This window comes from Primulina tabacum, chromosome 5 (genome assembly GCF_025594145.1).
Source record: "Primulina tabacum isolate GXHZ01 chromosome 5, ASM2559414v2, whole genome shotgun sequence".
Lineage (NCBI taxonomy): Eukaryota > Viridiplantae > Streptophyta > Magnoliopsida > Lamiales > Gesneriaceae > Primulina > Primulina tabacum.
The window spans coordinates 34,591,886-34,605,008 of NC_134554.1; positions in this window are offsets into that span (position 1 = coordinate 34,591,886).

Here is a 13,123-nt window from a genome sequence, read left to right on the forward strand (position 1 = left end):
CACCTCAACTGATTTCACTAGAGAAGAACTTATTTCAACTCTTCATGACATGTTTAATGAGTTCCACAAGCTTGCCTTATCTTTTGAAAAGGCCAGAGCAAATCAAACTGATCCCATAGACAATAAAACTAAACTGATGAATCAGTTGATGAGTTGAGTCTAAAAAGGGAGATTGCTGAGCTCAATGCTGAAAGAAGCAGGAATCAATCAATGATTCAGAAGTTGATGCTTGAAATTCAAAGCAAACTGAGCTTATTCAGGCTTGGAACAAATCATCTGCTGCATTAACTGACATACAGAACTCACAGAAATCAGTTACTAATAAAACTTGTTTAGGGTTCAGTAACCAAGATGAAATGTCTTCCAATGATACTCAACCAAAACTGAATATGGATAAAGCGAAATACATTAACTTTGTCAAATCAGTTGTGGTACAAGAACAACAAAAGCCAAGTAAACTGATTGAACAGCCTACTGAAAGTATGAAAAAGGCTAGAAGATATGGTATTGGTTATATAGCCCAAAAGTTTTAACTGACTCACGCAGTCAGTCGTCAAAAAGATTCAGCAGGAATTATTCGAATGGCTAATCCAATTACTATAACAACAAGCCAGTTCAGAAAAGATATCGGCTGAACAATCAGTTGAACAAAGCTAAATCACATATTGTCTCATCTGCACACTACACACCAAGCACACACAAATCGAGAAAGACCATCTAGAATACAGCAACTGGACAGTTAGTCAGACTAATCCAAATCTGGATTCCTAAAGGACAAATCAGTGTAGGACCCAAATAAATAAGGGTACCAATATTATATCTCGTGTGTGATTGCAGGTAACAGGTACAAGCAATGAATCAATCTGGTACTTGGACAGTGGATGCTCACGATGCATGACGGGAGATGCAAACTTGTTATCTCAACTGATCAAGTACACTGGACCAAATATCAGTTTCGGAGATAATTCCAAAGGTAAAACTGTGGGTAAGGGTAAGCTTATTCATTGTAACTTTATCATTAATGATGTTTTATTAGTTGAGAATCTCAAGTATAATCTGGTTAGCATTAGTCAGTTATGCGATAATGGATTCTCAGTTCAGTTTGACAAACATTCGTGTTCAGTCAGAGACTCAACTGATGAGGTCATCCTAACTGGCAAACGGTGTGGAAACACTTACAAGTCAGTTGGAATGATCAACCTTATGCACCAGTATTTTTATTGCTTCAAAATCTTCTAAAAACTGGTTGTGGCATAAGAGATTAAACCACCTGAACTTTAAATCTATTGCATATCTGAGTAATCATGATCTTGTCACTTGTTTGCCCAAAATGGATTTTACCAAAGATAAAATTTGTTCAGCATGTCAGTTTGGTAAACAAGTAAAATCTTCTTTTAAAAACAAGGGCCGTAAATCTTTTTCCCGATGCTTAGAGCTGTTACATATGGATCTATTTGGTCCAATACCAGTCATGAGCTTAGGGGGAATGAAATACACCTTGGTGGTTGTAGATGATTTTTCAAGATTTACTTGGGTTATATTTCTCAAATCCAAAGACCAAACTGTTGCACAACTGATCAAGCTTTTCAAAAGACTATTAAATGAAAAATCAGTTGGAATTGATAGAATCAGATCCGATCGAGGAACTGAATTCATCAATCAAAAACTTTCAAATTTTTAAGAAAATGCTGGAATTAAACATGAGCTCTCAGCAACTAGAACTCCTCAGCAAAATGGTGTAGCTGAAAGGAGAAATCGAACCCTTAAAGAAGCTGCTAGAACAATGCTTGCTGATTCTGGTATTTCTCAGAGGTTTTGGGCAGAGGCAGTAAACACTGCGTGTTATACTCAGAACAGATCGATGATTAATAAAAATCATTTGAAAACACCTTATGAGATCTGGCATGGACGAAAAAGTGTGGTTTCTTACTTCAAAATATTCAGCTGCAGATATTTTATTCTTGACAATGGAAAAAATCTTTTCAAAGACTTTAATGCTAAATCTGCAGAGGAAATATTTCTGGGATATTCATCAGTCAGCAAAGCTTATAGAGTGTTTAACAAGAGCACACTAAATGTTGAAGAGTCTATACATGTTGTTTTTGATGAAACTGTACTAACAAATAAGCCAACTGATCCAGTTGAGCTAGTTGATAGATTTACAGATATCAGTTTGGAGGATGATCATGAAGAAGAAAATCACATCAATCGAAACATCCTTCAAACACCAGAACCTGAAATTGTGGATCAATCAGTTGAACAGGAAGTAGTTCCTGAAAATCAATTGGCGGAGCCTATTGAGGATACTCAATTACCAACTGATGCAACAGCAACTGAAACTGAAGAAAACACCCAGTTGCAAACTGAAGCAGTTGCTGACCTGGATACAACAAATGCTGAATACAGATGGAAGAAATCACATCCTCCAGAATTGGTAATAGGTAACTCATCTGATCCGGTAAGAACTAGAAATCAAATGCTCAATTTATTTATTCATTCAGCTTTCGTATCGCAATTGGAACCGAAGAAAACTGATGAAGCTCTTGCTGATCCTAACTGGACAAATGCAATGCAAGAAGAGCTTAATCAGTTTACCCATAACAATGTCTGGAACCTAGTTCCAAGACCAATTTCAAAAACTGTTATAGGTACAAAATGGGTGTACAAGAATAAACTGAACGAAGATGGTTCAGTTGTGCGCAACAAGGCGAGACTGGTAGCACAAGGATAAAGGCAAGAAGAAGGAATTGACTACGATGAAACATATGCACCAGTTGCAAGACTGGAAGCTATCAGAATATTCCTTGCCTATGCTTCATTCAGGAATTTCAAAGTCTACCAGATGGATGTAAAGAGTGCTTTCCTAAATGGTCAGTTGCAAGAGGAAGTCTACGTTGAAAAACCTCCAAGTTTCATCAATAATCTCTTTCCTGATCATGTCTACCATTTGAACAAAGCCTTATATGATCTTAAACAAGCTCCAAGATCTTGGTATGAAACTCTTTCAAAATTTTTAACTGATCACAATTTTTCTGTTGGATCAGTTGATAAGACATTGTTCAAATTTTCCAAGAATGATCACATTTTACTAGTTCAAATTTATGTTGATGACATTATATTTGGGTCAAATAACCCCAAATTATGCGAGAAATTTGCTAAGTTGATGCAGTATAAATTTGAAATGAGCATGATGGGTGAACTGACATTTTTTCTTGGACTACAAGTGAAGCAACTGGAGACAGGAACTTTTATCAGTCAGACAAATACACGAAGGAGTTGCTGAAGAAATTTGGCATGGAATCATTTTCAGCTGCAAGTACTCCCATGAGCTCATCAGTCAAACTAGACACTGATCAAGGGGAAATATCAGTTGAGGCGACACTTTACAGAGGTTTAATAGGTTCATTATTATACCTAACTGCTAGTCGTCCTGATATTGTATTTGGCTGTCTGTATGTGTGCCAGATTTCAAGCGAACCCTAAGCAATCACATTTTTCAGCTGCCAAACGTATTTTAAAATATTTTAAAGGCACTCAAAATATTGGGTTATGGTATTCTGAAGACTCCTCTGTCAATCTAGTTGGCTATTCAGATGCAGATTATGCAGGATGTAAGCTTGATCGAAAAAGTACAAGTGGATCATGTCAGTTTCTAGGAGACAGCGGATCTCTTGGTTCAGCAAGAAACAGACATCCATTGCCACTTCCACAACTGAAGCATAATATCTTGCTGCTAGAAGTTGTGCTCAACTGCTCTGGATTCAGCAACAACTGAGAGACTACGGAGCCATTGCCAAAGAATCGCCCATATTTTGTGACAATACAAGCACGATTGCTATTACCTACAATCCAGTTCTTCACTCTAGGACCAAGCACATAGATGTCAGGCATCACTTTATCAGAGATCATGCCTTGAAGAAGGACATAAGACTGGAATATGTCTCAACTGAACAACAAGCAGCTGACATCTTCACCAAACCTTTGCCCGAGACTAAGTTTTCTCACTTTGGCAATATACTTGGATTAATTGATTTATCATAATCAGTTTTACTGCTAATATGTCAGTTGTCGATTAACTTGTGTTATATATCAATTCTTAATTTCTAACTGATGTCAGTTTGTTATTTGTCAGTTATTATGTTTAGTTCGTAATTTATTTATCAACTGTTGAGATTAACGTTTGCAGGAAGATAAAAGACAAAGATAAACTGATAAACATTTTATTCATTGAAAAAAATTAGAACGGAGTACATCGAAATATTCTTCTTCAACAGAAGACCTCTACTTGGTCAACCAACGGGTTAAATCTCCGGTGGAATTCTTAAGGAAGCTATCTGAGTCAGCTATACGCTCTAGGATCTTCCTTTCCTTCTAGAGCATACATATTCATCTTCGAAGATGTCTACCGTATCAGCAACGCGCAAGCGCTGTCGATACTTCTTTATTTTTGCCAACAGTTTGGGGGTGGTAGCCTCCCCACACTCATAGAGGAACTGGAGCCCTTGAAGCTCCTCCCAGTATCTTTGTGGAAGACTCCAAAGCCGAGTCCATGAATGCTTTGGCCATATCAGAAGTCTTCGAGCTACTTGCATCTGCCATTATAAGTTTTGGATAATTATTTGCTGATATGATTGAAACTATCCGAGTTATTCTTATTTATAGCCCAGGGTCAAAGAAGCTGAAAGGACGAAATCATTACGGCAGAAGATTAAGCATAAGATTTACTTTAATTCGCCTTGCTTAATTTCTCGTAATTTATATATGCATTTATTGAGGGGGAATGACGATTTAAAATGTTAACTGAGAAGATAATAGTCAGTGGTTTTCAACTGAACTGACTAAGTTCTCAACTGGTCAGTCAGGAGCTAATTTAATTGATCTTCTCCGATACGTTAACCGATAAAATCGAAAATTTTTCTATATTAAGTGACGTGACTGATTATCAAAGCATTAAATGCTATCTCTCAACAAATAGTAGGTTGAAACGTGGACCCTTTTAATCCATGTATTTTCAACACACGTTTTTACCACATGTACACGCGTCTTTTATTCAAAATTTCCTAAACTAACACGTGTCTAATAATTCGAACAGTCACGTACATAAGTACTTTGCCCGCTCCATTTCAGTTCTTCTTCCTTACGCTTACCTAAAAATTCTCAGAGCAAAAGCAAACTCAAGCTTTCTTTTTCGCAGAAAATCATTCAGTTCTAATGGCAAATCAAATTCCCGCTCACATGTTGAATTCTATGGCTATCAATTTTGAATCAGTTCTATCAGTCGGAGAGGCCGATGTCAAGAACGTCTTTCTGAAGCTAGAATCAGCTGGGCTGAGGACATTTTTGGGGCAATCTTCACAGGAGATCTACCCGAAGGAACTTCAGGATTTCTACTCTAATGGAAATATCAATTCTGATAGGAAGCATCATCACTACTGTCAATGATCAGTTGTTGACCATTTCTGAAGAATCGTTTGGAGAAATGTTCTTTTTGCCTTCTGATGGTCTGGCAAACCTTGCTGACGTTAAGGCATCTGATGTCGAAGAGATACAAACTCTACTTTCTGCTGATGGACGGAAAATCAAATTTTCCGATCCAAAGAAGGAACTGAAGCACGAAGTTCAGTTGCTGGCTGATATTGTAGCCAAGGGGCTATTAGCAAAGGCAGGATCATTTGCTGCACTAACCTTGGAGAAATTTCAAGCCATCACAGTTATTATGGCTGGTCGAAGACTGAACTGGAAGCACCTTATCTTCAATATCTTGAAGAATATGTTTCAATCCACCAAGCAGTCCAAAGGATTCGCAGTACAACTAAGTTATTTGATGAAAATCAAAGGACTGGTGGCTGATGATTCAGAGAGATCATCAAAATTCAAAGTCATCAACGCCAAGAATATTCAGCCACCCAAAACTAAACTGGAAATCTCTCTTGATCAGTTTGTGAAGATCAAAAAGGAGATTGGGACGCAGCAGGATGCTCCCAAGTCAGTAAAGAAGGGAAGAACTTTGGCTCAACTGAAAACAATCAAGAGAAAACTGATTGTCAGTGAATCAGATTCTGAGAAAACACCTTTTCAGATGATTACAAAGAAACAAAGGACACAGAAAACCAAGCCAGTAGCAATGTTGGCATCTCTTCCAGCTGATAAATTGAAGCAATCAGACGCTCAACAGCCTATTCAGGCTATTCCTTTAAAAGCCATTCCAGCTGATGTTTCAGCTAAAGATCAGTTACTCCCACCAATTGATCCATCCAAAAAGGTGAAAAGTACAATTGGTAAAAAGAAGGAATCAGCAAAAGTTTCAGCTCCTTTGATCAATATCAATCGACCTACAATCCTTGCTCCTGCTCGACCCAAAGGAATCAAAATTCAGGAACAAGTGGATGCTACTCATTCTGGACTGAACATTCCACACATTCTTTCTGATAAGAAAGGCAAGGGCAAGTTGATAGAAGAGCCCAGGCCATCAAATGCAATTCAGACTCACATTGACCTTATATGGGAACAGGTCAACGCCTTTGCTGAATCCAAACTGAAAGTTTATAATGCTTGGACGAGTTTCAGAACATACACTTTTGCCAAACAGTTGAAAAAGAAGTCTAAACTGAATACATTTATCAAATTTGAAGCAATTGTTCTCAAAATGGTCAAAGCTGCTACAATTGTTCAGGCATTGGGGAGAAAGAATTATTTCTTTGATCAAATAAGAGCCAAAAAGTTGGGTCAACTAATTGAGAAGCTTAAAAGCAACTACAATCCTACAAGTCCAACTGCTTATAATGATCGAGCTGTGCTCACTCAGTTGGACACATATCTTATTGTTCTGCAATTGCAGATAAAGTTTTGGGAAATAGATCAAGAATTAGTCATTTATGAAGGCTTTTCCGAAGATGAAGAAGATGAATCGACATCTCAGCACAAAGAACCATCCTCAAAACAAGCTGTGCTACAACAGTAGAGCCAATTCAGGATGTGTAGCCATTTTTTTCTGTTGCTGATCCTCAACCTTACTCGGACGCTGACTTGACACTTGCTGAAGATGTGACCCTGCACCTTCTCTTTACTTGATCCTCTCGGACAGTCCTTGGCGATATGGCCTGCAGTACCACATCGGTAGCACGTATGAGTACCAAACCTGCACTCACCCCTATGATGCCTACTGCACTTGGGACACAACGGCTTCTCTGGATCAAATGGGACTGTCGGTGCTTTAGAACTCGGCTCTATCTTGCCTTTTCCCTTGTAACTGCCTTTTCCTCTTTGGCTCGAACCTTGACCTCTTTGAGCAATAGCATGCTGCCTCGCCTGTCTCTCTCTAGCAATATCCTTTTCATCTTGCTCGGCTAACAATGCTTTAGCCACAATCTCTTTAAATGTCACCGCCTTAGACATATTGATGTCCCTCTTGATCTCTGCTCGAAGTCCTCTAATGAAATGAGCACCCTTGTCTTTGTCATTCGAGGCAATATATGGGGCAAACAGACATCCCTCAAACTGCAAAATGTACTCGTCAACATTCATACTACCCTGCCGAAGCTCTAGAAACTCAGTCACCTTCCGAGCTCGAAGTGCATCCGGAAAATACTTGTCGTAGAAAAGATCCGTGAAATCTTGCCACTTCAATTCCGGAATATCAACACTTACCTTGGTAGCATTCCACCAAATACGTGCAGCTTTGACTAGCATGAATACTGCACAACCAACTTTGTCCTTGTCTTCATACTTGAGATTATCAAATATCGCCTCAAGTGCTTTAATCCACTCTACAGCCACCAATGGATCAGTGCTTCCTGCAAACTCAGGCAGATCCATCCTCTTAAAAGCAGTAAAGATCCCATCAGTCCCAACTGCTTGAACCACTTGGCCTCTCCCTTGGCCTCTACCCTGACCTGAACCTTGCAAATGGAGCAACTGTTGAATCTGCTCACTGTGAACCTTGGCTTGCTCTTTCAGTAATTTGCCGAACTCATCGACAACTCTCGATGAAGAGCTATCCTCACCCTCTGAATCCTTTCTCTTAGAAGGCATTAAATTCTACAATGTGCTCACATAATACATATCAACCAATAACAATAAATAGATGTAGAAGAAGACATACTCGGACTGTTGAAAGTAGACGAAGTCATATGCATTGGTCCGAAGAACGTTGCTCTGATACCACTAAATGTAACGCCCTCGACTGATTTCATAAAATAACAGCGGAATTTGAAATAATTTACTTAGAGGAAAGAAGGATTTAAAAATTCCCTTGACATGAATACATTTTCAAAATATATACAATCAAAAATATATACATGATCAATAAAGTGTTGGATCAAAATACAAAATATCATTTTTGATCATGTCAAAATGTTAACAAAATATCTTTCTTCCTTCCATCTCTTGTATGCATATGACCTCGGCTCCAATCAACGTCCCGGCTCGTCACTCTTATCTGCATCACATGAAATAACTGGAATGATTATAAAACTCAGCAAGTGAAACTCTTACATAACAATGTATACATATCATACTCTGTAAAACATGGCTTTGAAATCATTAAATACCATCTAACTCTTAGAACATGAATAACATAGTATAACATGACAATAATGATGGTATTTCTCTTTTCTCATGTGGATTGATATCTAAACATTATCTCTGTCTCTGTACTATATCCCATCGATATAAATCGATTACTCTGTTGGGATATAAGCCTATGGTCGTTGATCAACTAATTGCATGCAATCTCTGACTATCTATTTATCAATCTAATAAATCATTTGAACTCTCTCTTGAACATTAAAACAAACACTTTGAATACTCTTTTCTCTTGCATTCCCTTTATATATAATTGAGACATATGAAAGCCTCTAATATACAACAAAGTGTATCCATACATAACATGAATCAAGTGGAAGGGAATAGCATATTAAAACCATTGAAATACAATACATATACTTCATGTGAGCACAAGAAATGAATTCCACTTACAACCAATGGAAAACTTGATTCTAATCTCTTGGTACAAATCCTACAACAATAAACCATATATTGAATCATCAACAACTTAATAATCACAAACCCATACCATAAAACCCATAAAACAAACACAATCACACATTCCATGATTTCCGCCACACCATAATCCAAGAATAACTTAAACCACAAGATTACCTTAGCTCCTTGAACCCAAAATGATCTTGTTCTCACTTCAATAATCCAACTAGGAGCTTGAATCAAAGGAATAAAAGTAGGAAATAAGAACCCTAGCTCTCCCTTGAGCTGAAGAATCGAGAAGTGAGGAAAGAATGAGAGAAATGAGCCAAACCCTTGTATTATATCACTTAAAACTCCAAAACACGACTTTACTGTTCACGCACCGCAGGTGCGCTAACTCTTCCACCGCGGGTGCTCTAGGTAGTCTGTACCACTTCCGAAAATCCGAAGAAACGACCGCGGGTGCGCTGCATTCCTACCACGGGTGTGATGGCCCTTCTGTCCAAACACCACGGGTGCGGTGGCTTTTCCTGGCGCGGGTGCACTGTCTCCTGAAGCCAACAATATCCTTAGCAATTAAAATCGAATCGCAACGTCACTTCTCCTCATAATTTGGCAACACTCTCAACATGAAAGTTACACCTCTATGTCTTATCTAACCATTCCGATTGGCCTCATACCAATTGGCTCAACATACGAATTATCATGAATTTAATCGTAACGACGCTACAATATAACTACACATCATCCAAAATCAACAATACCCTAAATCACAAATCGAAATTCTTAACATCAAAACTATACTTAAACTTGACCAAATAGTCCTATAAACATAAGAAATCTTAAACTGTATCGTTCACCAAGCTTGGATATTACACAATCAGAACACCAGTCATTGATCATCCAACTGAAACTCCCACAAATCATCAAATTAATCAACAGGACAGTCCATCTGCTGCTCCAAATCAAACTTCTTCCTCTCCTATTCAACAAGAAAGTCAGTATGCAAGACGTTCCAGAGCTGACACATGCTGAGACTGTAGTACATGACAGGACTATGGTGGTTTTTGATCAATCTACCAAAGAACAAGAACCAGGACCATCTGGACCTGTATCTCCTCATCCATCCTCAGACATGGATTTAGTCCTTGAAGAGATTCAGGACATTCAGCTCAATATGTCAAAGATAATGCAAGAAATAAAGGAGATTCAAAGCACTCAGCTTGCTCACTCTCTGAAGCTGAACTCCTCCAGTGAATTCAACTCAGGGAAACTGAAATCTATTCAAACAGCTGTGACCTCCATCTCTTTTGCGATCGACGAGCTTAAAAAGAACAGAGGCTTAGCTGAGAGTCTCTCACTTACTCAAGACTCAATCAGCAAACGAGTAGAATCTATGGAGACATCTATCTCAAAGAAAATCGACTTGCTGCAAACCACTGTGTTGACTGCTGTCAAAGATATTGCAGCTGATGTTAGGATTTTATCTCTCAAAGTCGATGTAACGCCCCAGATTCGACGACTGTCCTCACTGTATCAAGACGAGTCTTTCCAGCGTGATTATGTCCTCACTTACACGCACCCTGGGAAACTTCCCAGGAGGTCACCCATCCCAAAATTGCCCCAAATCAAGCACGCTTAACTTTGGAGTTCTTATGTGATGAGCTACCGAAAAGAAGATGCACATTCGTGATATGAGTAGTACATATCAAATCATTTTAAGCCCTCTTCAACTGTACAGTCCATTACATTGAACAGTCTCGGAATCCCTCTCATTCCGGTATGTGATCGGTTCATTCATTATCCCTCCACCTAGAAACCTACTAGGAGCCGCTCATTGTCCGTGCAACCTCATGGCACCGGCGATCACCCCCCGCCCTCTTCGGCCCCGGGCCTCACATGCCCACCAGCTTCCACTTGGTTCGTCCCCGAACCACACCGTACTAAGAGAGGCCGGCTTTGATACCAACTGTAACGCCCCAGATTTGACGACTGTCCTTACTGTATCAAGACGAGTCTTTTCAGCGTGCTTATGTCCTCACTCACACGCACCCTGGGAAACTTCCTAGGAGGTCACCCATCCCAAAATTGCCCCAAGTCAAGCACGCTTAACTTTGAAGTTCTTATGTGATAAGCTACCGAAAAAAAAATGCACATTCGTGATATGAGTAGTACATATCAAATCTTTTTAAGCCCTCTTCAACTGTACAGTCCATTACATTGAACAGTCTCGGAATCCCTCTCATTCCGGTGTGTGATCGGTTCATTCATGTTACCTCCACCTAGAAGCCTGCCAGGAGCCGCTCATTGTCCGTGCAACCTCATGGCACCGGCGATCACCCCCGCCCTCTTCGGCCCCGGGCCTCACAGTCGACGTGCTTGACAAAAAGGGGGAAGCAGACAGATTGATGAAGGAATAAGAGAGGATACAACTGAAGAGACAACTGGTGTCAGTTATTAGTTGAAGATTATTTGTTTTCTTTGTACGAATCTGTACACTAGAAAAATTATTTTATCTACAATGATTCAAAGCATTCCTTTACTTCAGCTGATCAGTTTATTAAATTCCAAGTATTGTCAATCACCAAAAAGGGGGAAATTGTTGGAAACTAAATTTCAATGATTTGACAAACTAAGCATCGGATTTATTGGACTAACTGATCAAGTTACCAGGCTTCGCAAATCAACTATCACTTGCCTAACTGATCATTAATGTTCTTAATATTAAAGGCAACTAATACCAACGCAACTGATTTACGCAACTAAATGAGCAGTCAACTGACTGATCAGTCGTAAACCTATCAGTCGACATATTCAGCCGAAAACACTCAAGCTATTATCCTTCAGCTAATCTCTCAATTATACACGTCATCAGTTAAAACGACTGAAACAACCCCCTCTCATGACATTTAAATTAAACAGGAAAAAAATACGCGGAAGCATTTGAAATTACACGGGAAAGAAATAATAAACCATTTACATCATAAGCATAAAAAAAAACATGTTCCAAATTTAATCTACATAAACTTTCACTTTTGAATCTTCCAAAAGAAAACCAAAAACCAATATAATTTTTACCCCATTAATTTTAACAAAATACATGATATTTTCAAACCTAACATGTTCACTAAACACAAACCAATAGTGACATGAACAAACAAAATCTTTCCCATTTCTTTTTATATGACTTCCCCTGCCTCGAACAATCCAGTACAATCCTTCTTATCACCTGCATCACATGACATTAACTGGAATGAGATAAAACTCAGTAAGCAGAAAGCTATATATAACAAGTACATATACGTTGGCTTGGCTTTAAACATGGATATAGCAATGTCAATAAACAATGAATCAATGGCAATGAACAATTACTAATATCATCTTCAATCAACAATAGGTAGCAAAGCAATATAGATGGTATTTCATGGCATGAATTAAAGAAAAGGAAATGATAGTTCTATGACCTGTGACCTGTGACCTGTGGATAGTATCTCTTTGATATATAAATATATCAAAACTGTGAGAGATACTCATAATCATGTGATTGGCCAATGACTTACATGAATTACTATCATTCCTTGGCTTTAATCATAGGAAACTTCATTGGGACATTTTAACAAACACTTGGTAAGCAACAATAGAGTACTAGCTCCTTATCAATGAATTCAATGATATTCTTGGTTCAATGAACAAATAACAGTACATACATCCATAATCTAACAATGGAAGGAGCTAGACATCAATAAACATGGCTTATATACATATATATCATGTGAGCATTAGAAGGAAAAGCTTCTACTTACAACCCAACAAGCAATTTGGTTGCTAAGGTGACCTTGAATGAATTTCTACAACACAATACATAATAACAACCTACAATCATCACCCATAACCATAGAAATCAATAAATTCAACTTAAACCTTCATTACTTCAAACCCTTCTAAGCTCAAAAGATAGAACCCTTACCTTGAAGCTTAGAAACTTAGTAGGAGAAGTTAAGAAATTCACTAAAATCCTTCAGCTTGAAGTGGAGAAATGTTGGAGAGAAAATATTTGAGGGAGAAGAGAAGCTTGAACCGTTGGGCACTAATGGAGGAAGGAAGAATAGAGTAGAAGCATGTGAAATATGAGTTGAAGCAA